Source organism: Falco punctatus (assembly GCF_963210335.1).
Source record: "Falco punctatus genome assembly, chromosome: 6".
Taxonomy (NCBI): Eukaryota; Metazoa; Chordata; class Aves; order Falconiformes; family Falconidae; genus Falco; species Falco punctatus.
In genome coordinates this window covers 59,982,901-60,006,299 of record NC_137585.1, presented here as the reverse complement: position 1 = coordinate 60,006,299, position 23,399 = coordinate 59,982,901, and the positions used below count along the sequence as shown (strand labels likewise).

At 40.6% G+C, this 23,399-nt stretch overlaps 1 long non-coding RNA gene across 1 annotated transcript; it reads left to right on the top strand.

Annotated features, from left to right (window-relative positions):
- The first annotated feature begins 356 nt into the window (after positions 1–356).
- On the top strand, positions 357–22,511 carry LOC308065897. Its single transcript, XR_013928970.1, has 2 exons — positions 357–18,039; positions 18,179–22,511. It is a non-coding gene; the product is annotated as an uncharacterized lncRNA (long non-coding RNA).
- Positions 22,512–23,399: the final 888 nt, after the last annotated feature.

Genomic DNA, 23,399 nt, shown 5'->3' with positions numbered 1-23,399 from the left:
GTGCTCATAGGTATTACCAAACCTCACAACAAAAGCATCTGAAATTTGACAGGCACTTGACAGTCTCATTATTGGCTGCCAGTGTCAAACATGTCTAGATATTCCTGAATATTCTGCATGTTGGTTTCATTTGTGTGTCTTTACCTGTCATTTCAAGGCTGTCTCTTCTTTTAGCAACAGACACCCAGTGAAACAAATCTCATGTAAGTGGTCTAATAGACCAAAGTGTCTAGAAAGGGTTCTATTTAAAAAAAAAAAAAAAAAAAAAAAAAAAAAAAAGGAAAGTGCATTTATTTATTAACTATGAGTTTGTTAATTTCTGATTAGAATTATCAAAAAGATAAACATGCAGTAAGTGCTGGAGTTATAAAAGGCAGTAAAAAATACAAGCTGTGCACGGGAAAAGTCTCATTTTATGATGGGGAATTATACCTTAGTGCAATTAGGGCAGCAGATGCTTAATGACTGGCCTAAAAAAGAATAAATACAGCTTCCACTAGAAATCTTTTATGGCAATTTACCATTATAGATATGTATAAAAGAAAGAGCAACAGTAAAGCCACCCTCAAAGTTTTGTCCTTCATTTTTTGAATGCTTTTTTTAAAAAACAGTTTATTTTGAATTAATGTTACTAGGTATTATTGCATCAATTTTACCACCCCTGTGTAGAAAAGCTGTCAATTCATTTATGTTATGGTGGTGGCTTGGTGATGCAAAACTTTGCCTGCCAGTCACATAGAATAATCTCTCTTCTGTTTTTTTTTCTGAGTTAAACAGAGTCTTCCTGAAAATCTCTCTCCCATGTGTTGCTTTCACCAGGTATTTCTGGACATATGAATGCTAATAAACTACTTCTGCAGGAACAGAGTTGCTTTTCATCTACTAGGAAAGCAGGAAACTATAGAGGAAAACCAAAACTAAATTGGTTATTTCTTTGATCAGTAAGGAAGGACTATTTTCCATTCAAAATAGTCTGGATGATTGGCCAATGTTTTTAAATCACACGTAATTAAGCACAATGGCCTGCAATATTGTGAAATCTTGGTATACCCTTCCATTGGTATTTTATACCTTCAGGTGGCAGAAAGGGATGCAGAAAAGCAGCGCTGGTACAGATGTAACAGAACAGCCTGTAGTGTAGAGTGTAACAGAGAGACTACGCTACTGTTGCAGAAAACAAACCTTTCCACTTTGATGACATCAAGAATATCCTTGCTCTGCAAGAAGCGATGCTGATAATCAGTTTTGTTAACTGATTATTTATTACTAACTGATATGATATTAACGAACACGCTGACGTGGCAGGATGTTCCTATCAGGCAGGAGTAGCAGAAGAACCCAGAAGTGTACCTGCTTGCAAGAAGTGGCTGCCACGCACAGAACAGGCAGATTTTTCTCAGCAGCGAGTTAACTTCACTCTTTTGTGTGCAAGGCTGAGCTCTCTGAATTGCTCTGAAGTTCCTCTGCCACTTACACCTTGCTGTTCTGGTCTTTTGGTCCAAAGGCCTCCAAGGCATGCCCAGACAAGGCACCGAGAAACGCCTTCCTCACTGGATGATGGCGTCCCAGCACATTAGCAGGGCACTGCTTGTGTGTGAACTGTGGATTACAAAGCCAAGCCCCTGCACTTTCTTGCACAGAGAAATTGAAAGAAAACTATCAGTCAGGCCTACCAAGGGAATCTGAAAGAGATGAAACCCAAGGACCTTCAAGAATTCCTTTTCTTTAGGCTCTGCATGCCCGCGCATATCATAGAGCCTCTGCAGCTAACGAACATAAACGATGCTGGTTAAAAGGACTGGAACCTAATGTAATCCTTCTAACGTGACATTATTATAAATGGCAACTGTGGGAAAGGGATTCATTTACCATCCATGATAAATACAGTGGTTACTCTTTACACATAATGATGCTATTCTTACATGTCCCAAAGGGTTGTGTAATTCTAACAAAAGCTTCTGCTGCTCTAGCCCAGGGTGGCTGGGATTTCAGAAAGTTTTCCCAAGGTCTCTTGTGGTTTAATGTGCGTGTTATTAGAAGCCCAAGTCTGCCACCGTTTGCCATGCTGAGAAATATCGTGGGCAGCCAGGACAAAGGAAAATTTGGTAATGGAAACCTTATAACTTGACAGACTTGACTCAAAGTAAAAAATATATTAACCCCTTCTTTTTGTCCTCTCTGCATACTGGGTGCCTTTCATTTTTCCCCTGTCACTTTTCTAAGCCATTATTTCACAGATTCACTTTCTACAACCAGGACAGGAACTCTGATTATAGAAGCAGTTAGTTCTTCATGACACATTACCCAGATGTTTCTATTAATAAGGCTCCTGCAAAAAAAAAAAAAAAAAAAAAATTGTTCAGAAAAGGAGTGTTTCCTTCTAAGCAGAGAGTGGGGCATTTGTCATGAGCTAGTTATTAAAACAACAATGTGCATTAATACAGGCAGATTCACCCATTAGGTGACATTTTAATGATGGTGGCATTTCAATGACTTTAGTAAAACTTACTTATTATTGTTGGTATTTTTATTATTTTGTAGTGGTATTTCAACTGTCCTAGCTACCAAGTTAAAAACAAAAATTAAAATAATCTCTTGTATTAGAATTCCAAAGATGTACTCTTCAAAGAACATGGATTTAAATATGAGTTGTGTCTTTGTCCAAGGTGCTGCACTAATGTCAGCAGAATTTTTGCTAGAGTGAGGTCAGCTTTTCAAATGTTTAGGACATTTCTAGAGAAGTGGTTTCTGCAATTCAGCTGCTGGGGTAGCAAAGCAGAATGTAAGCAACTTGACTTAAGACCATTTTGGACAAGTTGACCAGAGTAAATAGCCCTTCTTCTAGCAGTGTTCACATACTTGTCTACCAGGACACTGACAGAAAAAAAAGATAAGAAAAGAACTGGATACTTCAGTCTGCCTGTTAAAGCTGGACCAGCACGCAGCAAAGATGAGGGCTTCCAGGGCAGGGAAACCAGGGAACAAGAGGCAACATGAACCTGCAGCCCAGTGAAAAGAGGACTTGACTTGATTGGGAACAAGGATAGGAAAGGGTGGGAAATCCACCTTGCCTTTCTTTCCTCACTAGGCTATGTGCAAGCTCTTCCTTGTCCCCAAAATGTTGGATTTCCTTCTTTGCTGTGCCCCTCTAGAAGTTGGAATAGGGAAGGAGGGTACCCAAAAAGTCGGGTTAGGTGCCTGAGAGAAAAGGGAGTCCACCTCAGCATTAGGAGAGAGCTGGGATTCAGGGACACCCCCGGCAGTATGCTTTCTTTGTGGCTATGTTTCCCTCAGCCCATCTTACCAGCACACAAGCTTGCTTTCATTCCATTTCTGATTCACCACACAGAGAGAAGAGGTTCCTAACTTCTGGGTATGGATTTGAGGATCTTCCTCCAGCAATAAAGTTTTGTGGATCCAAATCAGTAAGAAGAATTACATCAAAGATGACATACTGATTAGTTACTGGGGTATCAGGAGCAATTTGCATGCCCTTTGGCCACCTGCCATATGTAACACTGCATCAAGACCCTCTTAACATTTAGCAATTACTGACAGCGGTGCTCACCCACCTGAGAACAAAGGATCATCTCAGACCATCCCAGTCTGTTCTATTTCCCACATTTCTTTTGCTTTGTGTGTATATACATATATATTGCACTTATAAGGGAGGCAAAGAGCCTAGCACATCTGCTCACAAGCTCATTCCTTTTTCTTTGACACTCTTCTGGAATACATTCCAGCTCCTTACCCCACTTTAACTGACTGGAGTAACGAACAGTCTTATTCAATGTTTGGGCTGTTCTCTGCTTTGTGTTTTGCTTCTTAATGAGCTGAAAGGATCAAATTATTAGTATGAACTTGCTTCAGTAGGTGGTCTGGCTATCCATACTTACAAGCACTGCTACTTTACTGGTGCCAATTACAGACATTCTTTTAATTTGCTTTCCTTGCCAGAGTCAGTGTCCCACTGCCTGAGGGTTTCTTACAGTTTCCATGAATATTTCCCTTTCCAGTGGTTCTGACCCAAATGTGCCCTCCTCTTGAGGAGTATTCAAACATCTTCATTAAATCACCCTGATCATTCTCTGGCTTCCTTCAGTGTGACATAGTAGGTCTCTTTCCCCGTCACACAGAGAGAGAATGAGAGCCGAAGGACTTGCTTCTCTTGCTTTGCTTTAGGGAAGTGCAGGTTCCTACACAGTTCAGACGTGCATTTGCTGACTGCAGGGCTCAAAAAATTAACTGCATCACAGTGAGAGAATGGGAGTTGATAAACCTACCCCCCAATAAGAATCACAAATGTAAGGCAATGAAAAGAATGAAAAGCACAGGTCCTTTTGTCAGCCTACGATTTGAAGTGTCTTCTAATTTCACTTTCCATCTTTAAATACTTGGTCTGTCTATGGAAATACCAAAAATTCAGAAAGAGTTAAAAGTTACTGAGACACACACATTGCACCCTCTCTATTTACAGAATGATATAACAACATCCAGTAGATTCTGGTGATTTAAACCAGTTTCAGTGGTGTTAGGTCCACCGTAGATGCTATAATCTATGCAAAACATTCAGTGCCCCGTGAAAATAAACAGTCATAATAAAGCCCAAACAAATAAGTAGTTTTTTTTTTTTAAAAAAAAACCAACAAACACAAAAAAACCACCAAAGAAAGGAAAACATTTTCATATAGTTCTACAGTCTGAAATGAGATTTTGATTACAGGGTGTGGGGCTAGACAGAGCAAGACTAGGAATATTAAATAGATACAACTTCTGCTGCTCGAGTAACTTGGTCTTCAGTTTTCAGTCAAGGAGAAAATATTAGTAGAAGATGCTGCTGCTTAAGCATAACAAACCTGGATATATCATTTGTTAAAGCCTAGAAAGGTCATTCAGGGATCTGCTGAGAACTACGTTGCTCTTTATTAAAGTGGATAACGCACGCAAATTCTAGCCCCATCTGTACTGGACATCCAGAGATTAATATAGGATTGCAGCATTATAGTTGTTATAGTAAAGCCTTTCCTCCAAAGAGAAAAGAGCTTCAAAGTCATTAATAAATGAGACCATTCAGTATTCCTCTGAAAGAAGCTTTGTAAAGATGAAGCACAGAAGCAGCAGCAAAAAGCCTCCTCCGAGTTTCTGCTTGCGTTGAAAGGTGTGGTGGAGCTGTGTGTCCATTTGTGGTTTCTCACAGAGGCCTTTTATTAGCAGCAAACAAAACACAGTGGCTGCAGAAAAAAGGTGCTGTGCTCCTGTATCTTTTCACAACAGGAACACGACTACTTTTGAAACCTCATTTTTGACGTTGGGCTGTATGGAGAGCTCTGTCTGTCTCTGTTCTCCTCAGTGCCAGGCAATGCTGTGCTCCTCACATCCTGAAGCACACATCTCTGGCCAAAGAGTTGGACCTGGCACAAGGAACAAAGTCTGTGCTAGCTTCTAGGCAGCATAAACTGTATCGTTTTGGCAAGTCGGTGGTGAAACCAGAAACAATCTCATTTCTCTTCCACTTTTCTTCCACACCGGCACAATTAACTGAGATGGTCACTGAGGAAAACATATTTGAGAATGCCAAGGCTTTATGCAGTACAGCTCTGTCTCCAGAGTAGTCAACGGATGGGCAGCAAGGATAAATTTTCTTTTGGTCTAACTCACAGTACAGGAGAGTGCCTAATCAGATAGTTATTTGCTAAAGAGTCCATTTTCACTTCTTTGTTCTTTCCTTTTCATTCTTCTCTTCCATTTCTGCAGTTAATTTTTTTCAGTCTTTCTGCAAGAGCTCTACAGAGGAAGAGTAACGAAGCTACCTGTATCCTGTTAATTGAACTCCCTTCCTTTATTTGTTGCGCCTGGAGTACTCTGAAGTGAAGGGAGAATTTTGATTATTTTATTAATGGCTGAACATTACCACTTCCTCTGCATTGGCAATACCTATGCAAGAAATCATAGGTATAACTGTCCTACAGCAACAATTAGTGTAGGAAGCTGGAGGACAAATTCTTCTAGAAGGAGAAGATACGTATGTGGTACAGTCTTGTAGGCATGTAAGAAGTTGCTGTTTCTGGTTTTAAAGCTGGCCTGTAGAACTTCATGACAGCTCTTGTCTGTCTTCACGTTCATTTTGTTTATCCACTGTCAGTCTCATATTTTAAGTTACTTTGCTGTTCTCTTCCTTCTGCTCCCTCAATATCCAGATGTTTCGAGCAATGTTTTTGCAGGTCTAGTTTCTTGCTACTCTATCTTCTGTTTCTTGTCTCCCCTACTTTCTAATTTCCATTACTAGCTAATTATTGTGATTTTTGCTTCCATTCTATTTGGAAAGCAATTGTTGGTCTTTCAGTGTCACAATGTGGTTTCTTTTCCTTAGGAGAACTTCCTTTTTCTTGCATTCCAGACTCTTTTTTTCAAAGTACCTGAAACAGTCAAATCCCTTACCCTTATCCAGCATTATACAGGTCCCAGTATTTTGTTTGTACTATTCCAACAACTCCCTGCTCCAATCTTCTTTCTAGGTGCCTTTTCACCACTCTCTATCACCTTCCCATCACTCCACGCTGTACTCCAGGTCTTGTCCCATTGCTGCCAGAATGAGCACTGAAAATCCCTGAGAGACAGGCTTATTGCTGTCAGCTGTATTGTCAAGTACCACAAAGTCTGCATCAGCCAGAAGCAGCTGATGCCGGGCTTTTAGTCTCTGCATCTCAGCATCTCAGCTTGGGCAACATATGCGCTTACTGCGGATCAGATTTCCTGGGAAAATGGGTACCAAACTCTGATAAGCCTTTAGGGAGTGCACATTAACTGAGCTACTACAGCATTTTCAAAAATGTTCTATTGTCAGGAGACAAGGAAATAGCAAATTTCTGACATGAGGGCATTCCCTTGATAAATATCAGCTTCCACCTCTAAAGCAGGAAGGCAGTAGAGAACTTTTTTTAATATGGACCAAACCCATATTTCCCATTACTCTTGTCAGAAATTTATCTTGCTGAGTTTTGAAGTACTGTTGAAATTGTTTAAATTTTAGTGCTTTGACCACAAAGGAATAGAGTGCTTCTCCAGGCAGCATCAAACTGGTTCCTGTGTCCCAAGCTGGTCACATCAAATGCTCTGCCTGCATTGCTGGTCCCTGGCTGGCATACGCTAGTTTCTCAAGGCTGGTGCCAGCCTACCTAATGCAAGCTGGTATATACGGCAACTCTATACTCTCTCCAGCTATCATGCAGACAGAGGGAACAATCTTTTTTGCCATGGAGTCAAGTAAGGCTGTCAGGATGGGGAATTTCTGCGTGACCAGCAAGGTGGCAGCAAAATAGTCTCCATGCCCTCCTGGCACTGGTAGCCATCCTTCCTAAGTCCAGCTGGATGGAAGGGTCCTTTCAGTGAAGGACATGCTCACCTGGATGTTTGCATCAGCCGAAGGAGACTCTTGAGATCACTGTGAAGGGCCAGATTATTACCCAGAGAGATATTGACTCAAATTCACTGCAACATTCAGTGCTGTGTCAATGCAGCACAAGATTCATAATACATCCCTACCACATCACTTTCAGCTCTGCTCTCTTAAGAGTTTTGCTCTGCTCTGCTCTTGCTTTTTCACCTTTTTGGCTTCTGCAAGTGGGGATGGGTGTCTCCCTCTCCCTTTATCCCTCTGTCCTTCCTATCATTAGACTGTATCAGCCTCTCAGACTCGCTCATAAAGCAGCTCTCTCCTTCACAGAGATACGGTTCCCGATGCCATCCCATCACTTCAACACAATCACACAATATCCCAACTCCTGCAGTCATTTACAGAGAAAAGTAACATTAGGAAATAACTGCTTGGCTGTTTATTGATGCAACTTAGTACTTGGGGGAAAATAAGCACTCCAATGCTGCTTTCTGTGTGTCACCAACAATTTCTCTATGAAACCTGGGTATGTGACTCTAGTTGTGACAGAGAAGCAGATGTGAAAAGGAAATATGGCAACATCCTCCAGTGTCCCACCATATGGCTGGTATAGAAATCCTAAGGTGAAGCACTGAGGAAAAGAGTGCCTGTATGGAAACCATAAACTACCAAAGTGCATCCATGGCTGAAAGATTAATAAATTCTAAGACTGTGTCCCAGCCCTGAGGAAAGATCACTAAATCAATAGATACTATTTCTTTTTTTGGGTATTATTCCCAAGTCACTCCCTCTGCTAGCTCTGAAAGCTTCTTCCTGTCTCCAAACTTATTACATCATCCCCAGCACAAGAAACATCCCCCCCTCAATTCTCCATTTCCCCTGCATCTTGCAGAGAGGTCGACTGTGCTCACAGCTTCAGTCCTGAGCAACAGAGAGGATAGCCAGACATCTTGCAGATAGTTATGCCCAGAGGACGTGGCAAACTCACTTTCGCCCTTCCTCCTTCTCCTTATTCCTACATTGCACAGCAGTAAATTGCTTTTTATTGGCAGGGTCAGCTGCTCTGACCAGCAAGCAGATCGAAGTGGAATCCAAGGCTCTGTCCTCTGCCCAGCTACAAATGGTGAGGGGAATCATACTAACAGCTATGGACACCCAGGTGTCAGGTCCCAGTGGCACTTTTCAGGCTGTACGTGAGCTTCCCATTTCCCAGGTTAAGTATATGGCTTCAGCCACGGTCTAACTCTGAGTCTAACCCTAATCTGCAGGGCTCTGAAGCCGTTAATTCCTGGTGCCTGCCTGCCAGCTCCCAGCAGCACCAGCACACAGCAGAAGGCTCCAAATGTTGCTCTTGCTGTCAGTGAAAGCAGCAAAATCTTCTGGGGCATATTAGTGCTGCTGTAGGTGAGAAGGCAACAGATGGAAAATAGGCTTAGAAGCTCTGGGGACATCCATGATGCTCCAGGGACTGCAGATGGCTGGGAATGATCACAGTAAAAGCAGCAGTAACATCATTCAGGGCCTCTTACCTTACTAGAGCCAAAGGAGCAACTTGGCCGCCTTGTAAACAGTGCCCATGACAGATGGTTGAATATCTATCTATCTGTTCTGAAGTTGAAGTTGCTATTACAGGGAAATATTATGGCAAACTGAATTCTGCTAATCCACAAATTCTAAACCTGCACAAAAGATACACAGTAAGGTTCCCTCAGAAACCAAAAAGCATAAATAAAACCTACACATCTGTAGAGACAAATTAGTACTGCCTTACCCTTATCTAATCTGGCTTATTAGAAGAACAATTAAAAAATGACAGCTGATCTTTTAAGTTACTTTCTCTTTTCCACCGCCCTTGATTTTTAAATGAATGCATGAATCCATGCAGAACCACACTGGATTCAGTCCTCTCCTACTACCTTCATGAAGAGAGGGGGGAAAGTTCTCCAGTCATCACCCTATTTCAAATTGTGGTTCTATTAAGAGAACAGAGACAGAAGCATTACCTTTTGCTGCAGGGTTTCACAGCTGGGCCGCAATTTGAGGAAGGCACAGAAGCTGGGAAGAGAGCAGGGGACAGCACTCTGCTTGCTGAATTATCTCATCAGCTCCAGCAGGCTGTCTTGTCTTGCGGAACAGAACACTATACAAGAAAGGTGCAAGAACTGGACCCTGAAAAAAAGCTATTTGACCACATATTTCTGTAGTTGAAAAACATTTCCTTTATTTATCATACAAATCAAGCAACACAAAAAAAGACAACTTCGGCAGAAGTTAATGAGTACCTGATAACTAGTTGCTTCCCAGTGGCTCAGGAAACCCTTCTAACCTGGGCCATTCTATGATTCTATATTCTAAGCTTCTAAACTCTCAAACAACAATTTCAACAACAAAATGGAAATTACAGACAAAAGCCTTGTATCACAAAGGAAAGCTGTTCTTGCTTTGCAAAGGTTCACTTCTCCAAATCCAGATGTATTCTGTGATCCTATCACTCTGCTTTTGTGAGCAGAGGTGAAAGAACTCCACTGAGAAAATGAGTGCAGTGGTTTTACTAGTTAAATCAGAATAAAATCCACTTAATATAGTTAGCATATGCTAGAAAAAAAATATCTATCCTACTTCTACAGATTACTCCTGCACATAGTTGTTTACGAGGAAGGTAGTAGGCCTACATCTATTTTGCAGCTTTAGATTTGTGCCAGTACAGTTATAGTGGTAGAACACATTAAAATGAATAAAGAAAAATGAAAAAAAAATCAAACCTACCTAATCTACCATTTTAACAAGAATGAATGTTTATTCTTAGCAAACCTGAAATGCAGCATTTGGTAGAAGATGAGATCTCAGGAGTTATTTCAAAGTTTAGCTAAAAGGGTATATTTAGATAAAGAGGTCATGCTTACAGTCCATCTTCCTAGCAATCATTCTAACTCTTTTGTATTGTACCTGAGCACCTAACAAAGACAAAGTTCTCCAAAGAACATATCCTTATCTCTTGAGGGCATTGTACCCAATTTGCAGGTAGAAAGCTGAAAAACTGGCTGATGAGTGACTTGTCAAAATATTTACAGGGAATATCCGTATTGCTGCCTGGAGTTTAAATGTTGCTGCCTTACCTACAAGCTCCTTCACAACATAGTGTTAAATAAGGACTTAAATAAGACCTATAACAAAATTTTATTTCTTCACATTGTTTAAATAATTTACTAGAGTAAGTAACATAGCAAAGTATCATAAGAGTAGCCATATGGGGTCAGATCAAAGGTCTATCCAGCCCAGTATCCTACCTCTAACAGTGGCTGAAAATAGACGTTGGGAAGTCACCCAGAAGGGCTCAGATCATTGGAAAACTTCATACTCAAAAGCTGAAATATCCTTCTACTTGGCACATTTTCTTATCTGATCTCCCTAAACTGTATGTCATAGCTATATGGAAAAACACCCTGTGGTAATATACATAATATATTATGTATATAACATAAATATTATGGACAAGCTATGATAATTCACCTGTAGTTTAAACCCAAGCTACATGGACTGCTGCTAGCAGTTCTGCCAGGTAACTTCCAAATCTCTTCCAGCAGCTTTGGCTGTCTACTGAACTCTTAAGTCCACCAAATTTTTTAGGAATCTGCAAGTCAAAAAAGGCTGGAGGCTGCCTTAGAGACTAGGTTTCCAGTGATTCTTCTTGCTGTTGCCTGTTTGTAGCTGAGAAAATCCTACCATCTGCTGGAGAGAAGAAAATCTGCTCTGGTTCCTGCAGCTGTAATTATCCATCTTCCTGCACCTCACGTGCTCTTATCTCATTTTTATTTCAGTACTTTTGTTTTGTTTTGTTTTAAATTTAAGCTGTTTTAATGTGTGCACAATTATATGACTAAGTCATTTTGTGTGTGTACACATGCTGATAGCTCGGACGTTCACTCCATCCTTTAACTCCCACTGCTGTCTTGCAGTGAGGCAAACACAGCCTTTTACTTCATTCATGGCAATTAGAAGCTTCACGTGGAAGGAAAAAAGCTTACTTCGGCATATTTTTATTACTTCTTGAGGTATGAGGTGACTTGATCTAGTATGTTTCTGAAAAGCAGGCTTTTCTCGCTGATGAGAACAAAATATAAACAAATTATTCTAATGGTAGCACTCCAGTCCAGTCCAGCTCTTTCCTTATTACTTTGCAATTTCCCAGTAGGTTACTCCCAGGAAGCAAGACCGACAATCCTACCTGTGCCTTTGTCTGGGAACAGAAACAGCTTGCGTCAGCTCTTCAAATCCTGGTCAGTATTGCAGGTGGACTAAGCTGCTTGCACAAAGCACTCGTCACAGTAGATACTTTTTCACACTTTGAGGCCATCTAAGCATGAAAACAAAGGGAAGCCCCTGCTTCAGGGTTTGCCCACCATTTCTTCTTCAAGCACACAGCAAACACAGCACTACCCCATGCACTACTTTCCCTTGCAGTGAAAGGGATACTGTGGAAGACTAACGTGGTCTGACTGCTTTTAGGAAACAAGATATCTCACCCAGAATCCAGCTTTTTGGGACCCTTTTCACAGTCAGTTTTCTTCAAGACCCCAACTTGGTACAGAGCATGTGCCCATTACATATTTAAAGCATGGTGACAAGCTTCTCTGTCTGTCCTGCCAGCCTGGTATCTGTTTCAACAGAGTTCAGGTTATCTGAAGAAAAATCACATTATGGTGACTCCCCTGTCTTTGTTAATGCAATAAATTCCATGCCTTTATCAAAGAAAACAGAAGGCCAGCATACTTGTCATCCCTAGCACATGTTGTTTACATCCTGCTTGAAACACAGGACACTGGTTCTTACATGCAAGCACACATACATGCCTACAAACCTGTTCATGCATCCTGACTCCAACGGCCAGGGGTTTGATGGATGCATTGGTAGGAGCCAGAGCGATAGTTATGGCCCTCTTAGACTTCTCGAGACAGTAGCACCACCCTGACTCCCACAGCAAGCCCAAGAGCAAAGACACCAGGAATGCATTCTTGGATGGGTCTGCTGGGGTCACATGGAGCTTGGTTGTATCACGGTGTCCTGGTTTCAGCTGGGATAGGGTTAATTTTCTTCTTAGTAGCTGGTGCCCTGCTGTGTTTGGGATTTGGTGTGAGAACAAGGCTGATGGCACACTGATGGGTTTGGCTGCTGCTGGGTGATGCTTATACCAAGTCATGGACTTTTCAGTTTCTCAGGCCCTGCCAGCGAGAGGGCTGGAGGGGCATGGAAAACTGGGAGGGGACACAGCCAGGACAGGTGACCCAAACTGGCCAAAGGGATATTCTATACCATGTAACATCATGCTGAATATATAAACTGGGGGGGGTTGGCCGGGGCCTGCTGCTTGCTGCTTTGGGACTGGCTGGGCATCGGTCAGCGGGTGACAAGCAGCTGTATTGTGCATCACTTGTTTTCTTTCCTCCCTTCCCTTTGGATTTTGTTCCTCTCCCCTTCTCCCTCCTTTTCATTATAATTGCTGTTATTATTGTTTCTATTTTATTTTATTTTATTTCAATTATTAAATTATTCTTATCTCAACCCATGAGTTTTACATTCCTTCCTGATTTTCCTCCCCATCCCTTGGTGGGGTGAGGGGTGGGGAGTGAGCAAGCAGCCCTGTGGTACTTAGTTACTGGCTGGGGTTAAACCATGATACACAAACATTTATTGCAACTGTACCTACCCTTTTACCCATGTAAATCCTGTTAGCATTTTCTCTTTCAGCTAACCCTAGCTTTTGTGCTACAATGCAGCATAACAAAACCCAGCAGTAAGCCAGGCAGACAGAGAATTTTTTTGCCTCATTCTCCATCAGTTTCACTGCTTTAGGCCCAAAATTTGACTCCAAAGTCTGACATATATCTATTTAGACTCCCAGTTTTTAAACACTATTTATAATGACATACAATCTAAAGAGTTCAACTCTTCCATAACTCTGCAAGTCACAGCTTGAAAAAAAATATTATTTTACTCTTTCTACCATGTGTAAAGTAAGGAAACCAAAAGCAAAGTAACCCCTATTTTGAACACTGTTATTTTCCTTTGGTTGTCTGCAGTAACACCATCAGAAGAAACAGAATGATTTATGGCCTAATATATAGCTGTCTGCATTACGGAACAGTAAAATAAAAAGGAGCACATAAAAATGCAGGAAGGTAGCAAAGGTGTACTTGATCTCATATATTATTTATATCATCTAGTACATAAAAAACCCAGTAGGTTTCTCTCTGTAGTCTGTGCATCTTATACCTAGAATACTACTACAAAATCATGTAAAAGGACCTTTGTCTAACAATCAAAAATCTTTTCTATGAAAAGATGAAAATCCATTCAGCCCTCAGCTTGTTCCTTCCTGTACAGTCAGCAAAAATGAAGGAAAAAGGTGTGTTCTGCAGTGTATCCAAAGACTGAATAATCTAACTCTGACAGATCATTGAACTCCCAGGACATTTTCTACATAAAGAAAGTCAAGTACAAGCTGGCAGGGCTTTGGGAGATTTTGTTACAAAGCTACAGTCTGGAGTGGTAGTTGCAAGATGCACGTCCACTGATTTCTGTTCTGTGCATTTGCAGCAATCCAACAGGTACCATAAACTTCAGCCTTACTAAAATGTGTTGGGTGTTAGGCAGGACATTTTTCTTGTAAGCTTGTCTCCACTGCTGTAGATTGTAGTTTGCTTTCATGATACAACTAGAAGGGAATATAATGCTTGAATTTTTTTATGGTTTATGTTCTAATGGAAATAGATTCTTCTGATCTAAAGTCACACACAGCTTTGAAAAAAATGCTAGAAAAATATTGTTTGCACCAAAATCAGTCCCTTGGTTTAGCAGGTAGGCTAAACAAGAACATCATAGTTTTTTTCAGGGAGTGCCAGAAAGCAATATTGTAAATAATTTAACTTGCATCTAGTTATTAGATGCTACTGTATTGCAAGGAGATGCAGGAAAGATGTAAAAATAAGAAAACTGGAACAATTAGAACAGCTAAATCTTATGATGTTTGAGTAACAGAGTGAGGACAGAAAACACACACTAGAACTGTGCCTGCAGATACATCTCTATCACTTCAGCTAAATTATGACTTAAATTGGTTTATTTAATGTGACACCCCTATACAGAAACCCATGTTATTTTATCAGTTATTTGTTTGGATAAGCAGCTTGAGAAAAATCAACTTAAAGCAACTTAGGGCTTTTTGCTTGCACTGGTATACATATTGGCTTGCACTGGTATAATTAAACAATTTCTAAAAATGTCATTGAATTTTTTGTATGGATAAGACTTGAAATACCTCAGTGGATAGTGCTTGATCAAAATAGCAAAAAATACTTGTAGGGAATCCACTGCTATCAGTTCCATCATTCTGGAAAACAAGGTTAAAGAAAAAATCACTTTTTCTCATATGTCTGTGAGTGAAACAACTGTAAACATATCCTTGGTTTATAGCTGTTTGATACCTCTTGCTCCTTGAGACACCTAGGAATCTCAACACCACTCAGGTTTATGCATGCAGGGCCATACATCCCCCAAGACTGACATTAGAAGAACATCAGTGTTTGAGAAATGCAGTAAGAGCCAAGAAGGGACCAAGAGAAGGGTGTCTGTGCTGATTAATTTCATCACGTGCATGTGGTAAGATGCAGTCTTCGTCCAGTACAATCATACTTTAGGATCAGAACTCCTGCCTGATACAGTGAAGAGGATGTACCTGCCCTGGAGATAAGCAAACAGTGAGCACAACTAAGTAAAGTAACAAAAGTGCCTTCCGAAATCAAAACGGGTATTTTTAAAGGTAACATATGCTAGTAAGAACAGCTGGAAACGTTCATTCAGTTTCCAAATCATGTTCAGAATCATTAAAAATTTATAAAGCTTTTTTTGAAAGCTTTTTAATTAGGAAAAAATCACACCCATCAGGAGAAATGAGAATTCTCACCAGAGCCTACCCTTACCAAACCAGCAAGTCTCTCACAGGCACTCAGTTTGGCCTTGCTCCATCTGTAGATGTCTTCCCCTCACCCACAAGGTCTTCTGCTCCCAAACCCTCAGGGTTTCTGTTCACTCTATGTTTTCCCTATAGCCTTTTCTCTCTCAGACTGCATCATCCCATACAGCTCGCTCTCTGTAGCTGAGACAATTTTAGGTACTTTCTTTACCTGGTGTCTTGCACCCCACCCTCCAAGTAAAAATTTCTTTGAACAAAACTCAACACCAATCTGCACAACCAATCTGCATTTAATGTCATTTATTCTAGACATGACTGTAGAAATCCAGGCCAAAGCCTAAAATACCTAACAAGCAGCATGAAATTAGCTTCCTGTTGCAAGCAATGGAGTAAGAAGCTGTGAATTCTTTTTTTCCTGACAGTATGTTATTCATAGCACGCAGGCAAGCACAGGGGTGACTGCAAGTAACTCCAGGCCAAACAGAATGATGGTGAAATCTGTCAGGATATGAGCTCATCATCACTCCCTCTCACTGTAAAGCACAGAAAAATAGGGAACGAGGATTTCCTGCCTGATACCCCAGGCTTCCAAATAGCCTGTTCTCTACCTTGATAAGAGTACAAAATAAAGCAGGCATTTCTTCCTGCAATGGAAAGGGTTAAGTTCAGTGTCTTGTGCTTTTTGGCAAAACCTTTGCAGTTTGGAATGAGTTTCCCTGCCACCTCTAAATGAGTTATAATGCCCAAGGTGCTGAAGAAAATAGCAGGCAGATGGAGCTAGGGATTTATGCATCATCAGGAACAGAGGATAAGTGAGACTTTATAGGAACCATCTGCAGCTTTATACTTTGATCCCACAGTCCATTCATTATATTTGGGCTTGACAGCAGCAAGAGGATCCTTCAGTACACAAGCAGCAGTGAACTATAAAGTGTAGCAAAATCAGTTGTAATGAAGATTTTGAGCTCCCGGGGAAGAGTAGCTTACCTCAGTCTTTTGCTGAAGAAGAAAGCTCCTGCTGAAGACACCCCAGTGTATCACTCACAGACATACTAGTCTTTTCAGGGTAAAGTTTTCCTACGTTTGAGAAACAAAGTCATAAATCCCGGCATTCTTATCCTCTGTAACTTGGGTCAAATCCTTCAACTTTCTACTTCAAAAGAGGAAATTTTATTTAGCTCATATGGATACTCTGAGGACATTTTTGTATTTCTGTTGCTTTTAACATGTGAATGCACTCCACAGTGGAATACAGTGCATATTACTTTGAGAGGCCACATTGTAGGACATACGAAGCATGCGTTTCAAAACTGATTTTCTTATGCACAGTAAGGATGGGTCCAAATTGTAGTAATTCAGACAAGGCTCATAGTGAACCAAAACACTGTGTTATTTAGACTTGGAGTTCAGGGTCAGGTCTACCTCCTGTGAACAGACGCTGTTCATACTTCAGAAAATACTCGATGAAAAGTGAAATTAGGAAAAAATACAAACATTAGCTTTTATATAACAGTATGCTGATGTGTTAGATCTGGAAAAAATAATCAAATGAGATCTCCTGAGTGCTCACAAGTGTTTTAAGGTTCTTTTTGTCCATCCACACAGTGAAATTTGTCATAGCATTCTTTCCCAAAAATAGTACACTTTTAACTACCTTCTTACATGGGAAAGGTAGAAAGGGTAAAAAGACTACAAAGGAGAAATCCCATCACATTCAGAATAAGGATAAAATCCTGTCCCCACTGAATTTAATCAGAAGTTTGACAGGGTTCCTATTTTAGCACTTTGGGATGGAAAGTTTTGACAATGTCCTTTTGTTATCCCTCAGCCCCTGGCCCATGGGTCTGGGTAAGCAATATTATATTCTGTACTTAAAATATGAAGAGGGCTATCGTGGTGTATCCCTACGGCTCTTGAATACTACAGGCTGGAAAGCACTGAAATGAATGTGGAAATTTATGAGAGGCATTTTGCCCCATAATTCAATACACAAAGGGAGGACCCAGAGCTGAAGCACCTCTTCACCGATATAGACAAATCTTCAGTGACATCTTGAAAAATCCTGAGCAAGCTGGGACAGTCCTGACATTGAGGAAATGAGAAAAGGAGGAAATCTAGACATTATGGCATTAATATGCCAGCTTAGCAAGAAAAAAAATAGCATATACTTTTAGTACTAATGGTAAACTGATCTCTGAGATTGTCCTTCACCTGAGGTCTCTGTAAGGGAAGCGACAGAAGGAAAAAACTTTGTGCCTCAGGGCTTTAGATGAAAATCGCCTAAGCAAGCAAGGTTTTTTCGCAACCAGTCACCACCCTCACAGAGTGGTGTCGCAACTAATAACTAATGTTTTCTGTACGACACAATTTGCAGAGATAGAAGAAAGCAGGTCATGCAAGAACTTTCTCTGAAGAAAAACCAAGACTTCTGAGGCAACCCCAACCTTGGCTACCACTTGACTCCATTATTTTTTACAAGCGCGTGCCCTAACAGGGCCAGAGTACCTGGAATTGTTCTGCCTTGATTTTGGTTTGTACTACATGGGGCCATATGTTGCGGAAAGGTTTGGTAAGAGGCAGCCTCTACTCCATCATCAATATGCTGATGGCTGCTTTTAGCAAACGCAAGAGTTGTACCTGATGGAAGGGAGAGGAAGGTATTTAGAGACAGAAGCATGTAAGTACACCTGGATTTGGTTTGGATGCATTGATAGCATTTCAGAATTTTTCAGTTTAACATTTTTTAAAGGCAACATTTTATTTTTAAAAATTTTTTGTATGTATATGACTAGTGGTATCAATAATCCTACCAACAGCCTGCCTAGCCGTTTTTGCAGTACCATACAAACCCATGGATTTGCCAGAAGGAAAAGGTGTTTACGGCCTCTGTTCCTGTTGGAGACATCGTGGAAGATGCCGCTCAGGACATGCAGCCCCAGGAAGGCCTGAGGGGAAGGAGTGAGAAGGGAAGAGCAGCAGAGAGCAGCCATCACACACCAACCACCACCTCCCCCTGGGATGACTGAGCATGACACACAGTGGAACAGGGGACTAGGAGGGGAGCAGGGCAGATGTTTGGACAAAGTAGAGCCTGGGGAAGGTAAGGTTCTTCTTAAAGTGTTTAATTATGTTCTCTTTTTTTTTTTTTTTTTCCACCTAATATCTGGATCAGCGATCAGAAGTTAGTGCTAACTGGCTGTAAATTAAATAAAAATCCCCCGAGTTGCGAGTGTTCTGCCTGTAACAGAACAAAAAGAAAAAACCCAAACCAGTCATCTCCCTTTGTTGCAATTCCTGGAAATTCAAAACTGCACACACACCCACAAACACCCCCACACACACACTCCACACCCCCCACCCCCACACCCCCACATTATTTTTATTAATACAAGTAAATGAGCTGGTTTTGCTGAGACTCACAAGCCAGGTACCTACCTGCAACTACTCTCTCCCTTCAACTTGTGCAGCCATGCCCTTCATTATCCCATTGTCATGCAGGCTCTCTCTTTTCTTCTCATTTGCTTTCAGATCTCACTTCAACATTTTTTCTCCTCTGGCTATTCATATGCATCCCTCTGCTGGTTTTGGTTGGTTTTTTTTTTAATTCCAGACTTCACAGCTGTATTATTTGTGTGAAATACTGCATCAACAGCAGGACAAAATACATTCCCCTAACAGGCAGTGCTTTTCCTAGGAGAAGAGGGAGTGCTGAGGAAAGAGTAGGCAGTTTTACTCCTACTCATAGTTATAATGCAATGATCACTCCACTGACTTAAAAGAATCCTATCCATGAAGGCAGGGTCATTTTCAGAATCACTAAGATTTATTAGAAGTAATCACCTAGGTTCAGATTCAACCATTTCTAGCAATGAGCAGCATTATTTAAGGGAAGTATTTGTCAAGTTTAAACCTTCATGGAAAAATATCAGGCCCTGAAATTCTGGTTTTCGACTTTCTGGATGCAATAAGCTTCAATCTGCACCCACTCCCACTGGTGCAAATCAATTGGAAGCGGTAGGTTCATTTCTGTAGTACAGTAAGTATCACAGAGCAGAATCAAGTCAGAAGTACATACTGGAGAATAATGTAATAAAGCGTCCAACTGTGGTGGGGTTTTCAATCTTATGTTTTCATGGCTATTGAAGACAACAGAAACTGTGCAAATGCTTTCCTTTAGCAAATACACTGGGCACCGGCTGGGCTTCATGAAGTTGCTTTTACACAAGCAAGAAATGATTAATGAATATTTTTTAACATTTCTATAGAATGTAGTCAAGTTTGTTCAAAATGAGAAATACTGTGCTGACTTTCTACGTGGGATTTTGTACTTCTACCTGCCATGCAGATATTCCTGGTCCTCCTCTGTATCTTTCCCATTCCTCCCTCTTTTGGAAAAAAGTTATTACTAGAAATTGTCTTCACTTATTGTGGGAAAATTACTTTGCGGGGGGATTAGAGAAAACTGGGGCCTAATAGAAGCATAGTATTATAGAAAGCTTTTTAGGGTAAAATACAGCTATCGCTTTCAGGACAGTTGGCATGCACAGAATCTGCTTTACCACAGCCCCCTAAGCAACACGTGCTGCTATCTCAGCACACACTGATAGGAGTAACGGAGGGTGGAGCGGAGCAGAGACCCCCACAGCCAGACTCTTGTGCTCCCTGCGGGAATGAGAACTTGATGGTACCACACAGCTGATAAGCTCATAGCAGCTGTCAAATGACAAATACATGAGATGTCCATGGCTGAGCCAACCACTGTGGTGAAATTACTTTTCTCAGATGAAAAAATCTCACTGTAATACTAACACACACCTCCATCCCAAAGTTACCTGCCTCCAAGGAACTACTACACCTCACTGAGCACATGATACCAGTTGGTAACAAAAATATGTGTGACAAGTCACTCAAGCTCCACCTAAATGTAAAGAAAATGGACTAGTCCTGGACTGGAATAATCCGAGGGGGGGAACTGTTGTCTAAAATCCCAAATTACCACACACTAATTCAGTGTTTCTCTAAAGTTCTTATGAATGAAGGGACTTCTAATCAAGGGTGTCAACCTGGGGAAGGATGGGAAACAGAAGAATGGATGGTGAAAAGAACACTGTTATCTCTAAGTTATGCAGAAAAAAGCCTCCAAGTAAGGAAATTCTGGCTGCAAGAGAAGGCAAGTTGATAAAGTGTTGCAATCCACAGAAACTTGGTTGATAGTACGACAAAGGCACTTGTGGCAGTGGGAGATCGTGACCTCCAATTCAAATAGCCTCCACCAAAAAAGCACAAAACCCCACTTGGGGAACATGTGTAGTTAGTGATAAACTTCAGCAGCGCTATCTGAGGATGCATACTAATTTGCACTGGAGGCAAGAAACCTGTAACTAATCTTGTGTATGATAATGAATATGCCATGTACTATGAAGTATAAAAAGTGAACAAAGGAGGGGAGAAGTTAGGGAAGACTCCATCGTAACTTCTGTGATCAGTCAACGGGCTGAACTGTCCTCTCCCACATAGGAACGCCTACTGGGTAAGAACTTTGTTCTATGACTAACTCATGCTAGCTGTTACTTGATGTGTTGTTTTAAGCTTGTTTTGCAGATAGTGTATTATCACTGGCAATCCTCGAACCTGACTCTGTCACAAACTTGCGTTTTGTATAATAAAAATCTTCAGCTGAAGTTCATTCTGTGTAAACCTCCGGAGGTTCGAGTAGTTGTTATAAGGGATTTGACTCAGTGACGCTGTCCGTGGGGGTCCCTGAACAGGTCAGTCAATCACCCTCCGATACAGGGGGCTGTCAAAATGCAGGTAGCAGACAGGCTGGTCGGGCACAAGGGTCTCATCTTTCTTGGGACTGACAGGCTGATCAAATATAAAGGGCTCAAGGAAACCCAGTTTCTTAACATGACACTTATGTTAGCAAAAGACCTTAATACAACAAATATTTAAGCAGATTTTGGCCTTCTTCAATCTTAGCTACACAGGGCTAAATTAAGGTTCGTAGATTCCTATGTGTCTTTCTGTTTTCCATTGGACTTTGTTGTGGAGAAATTATTAAACACTGAACTGTTATAAAGACTTAATAATTTGCATCTATTTGCATCAGGGGCATGTAATTTTCTCTGCTTTTATATCAAGCATTTACTAGATCATTGCACCACATGACACAAAACTAACATGAGAAAAAAAATTAAAAAAAATTATTTAATTCCAACCAGTGTAAAAACCTCCAGTGAACTATATAATTAACAACATTTTTAGTTCCCCTAAAATCTTAAGCCAGTCCTATCCATTGCCAAAGGATGCTTCACCTAAACACGACCAAAACATAACTGCTGTAAATGCCACTAGTGGCTAGAGAATATTATATTCATAGAACCTGGAACGGCACACAACGATGCAATGATTTCTTCTTTAAATCATTTAAAGACATCTCCTAACCAATTGAACATTGACTAGTCGTCACTTGAAAAGTAATTGCTGGACACAACTCTGAAAGCAATTGGTCTTATTAGTCACTGACAATCTCTCTTTGAGTAGAATAACACCTTTAATACCAAACACATTCAAAAGCAGTAGAAAAAAAAATTACTAGATTCTAGCTTTTCTGTTTTCTCGAAGAAAGATTACCCATATAGGCAAGCCAGTTACCAAATGATAGAGACTGATACTCCTGATTAATACAGTATAAATATTACCCATTAGACCTACTCCTCTAATTAGCAGTAATAACAATTCAGCTAAGAAAGGTCAGTTTGGAACTATGACTGAGGGATTAAATCACCTTCCTGAATGCCTGATTTCCAGGTATCACCTTGAGCCACATCAATACTGAAATAACATTCATAAAGTAGGAGTTCCTTTCAGGAGGGAGCAATGTTTTTGGTCCTGTCAATACATTTTATGTATTGACACCTTAACAGCAAGAACATTTACCAGCTTCACCAGATTTTTGTTTACTGTTGGAAACTTTCAAGGTTTTTTGGTTTATTTTTCTAGTTAGATGATTTGACTATGGATCCCCCTGCATTACACTTTTTAGAAAGACTCTCTGCTCAAGCTAAACAACAATTTTAATTTATGGCCTACACTTGGACTTCTATTTGTTCAAAAGTCTGTTTTTTCACAGCACACCTGCCCAGTGTGCTGCTTGTACAAGACTAACTTCTTTTCAGTTTGGATTTCTGTACTTTAAATTTAACAATAGAGGAAAATTAAAGCCAGCATAACTACCACTACCAGAGAACCTTCATGTTCATTTCAATATAGAACATGGAATTAAGGATAGTATCACGTTACCTTTAACCCTTTTCTAAAACCCACAGGAGCCACTGACAACTTTTCTGATTTTCCAACCAGAGTATTAAGGGTAGGCTATATCCTAACCTTACAGATGTTGTATTTAGACAGTAACTTCATATTTACTAAGGCATTACTAGATTTAAGACGTATCACACTGACCTCCTCCTATTCAGAAAGTTCCTCAGGTAGAAGAAATCAGGGTAAATTGACATGTTTTGTTCTGATTTATTGATGCCAGATGTTTCTCATTACCTTCTTATCTTCTAGTGCTTACACATAGATAGTTTGTCTATTTCTAGGAAGGGAAAGGGGGCTAAATGTAATTCCTTTGGTTGTATTTGTCTTCCCTCCCATCCTTTCAAAGATGGACACCGTGATTTCCATTTTGCAGGACTCTAGAATTTCCCGCATCCTTGATGCTGTATATTCTCTTCTGCAAATAAATAAAGGGTTCAGGACTCCTGGGCTGTGGCTCACAGACAAGTTCCATGACAACTGTACTTCCACAAATAAAACCTAAAAGGAAAAGACAGTTCGGATATTTCATGAGACAGAAATGCAGAGCTATCTGGGCAACCTCCAAACTAGATTTGCAGACAGCAAGGTTATAGCAGAGAGGAATGACAAGAAGTTTCCTGTAGCTGAGGCAATGGTGAGTATTCACGTCGTATTTCATTTGTGAAGTTTCTAGCTATTAAACATATGCCAAAATGAAGGGCATAGCTCTCAGCT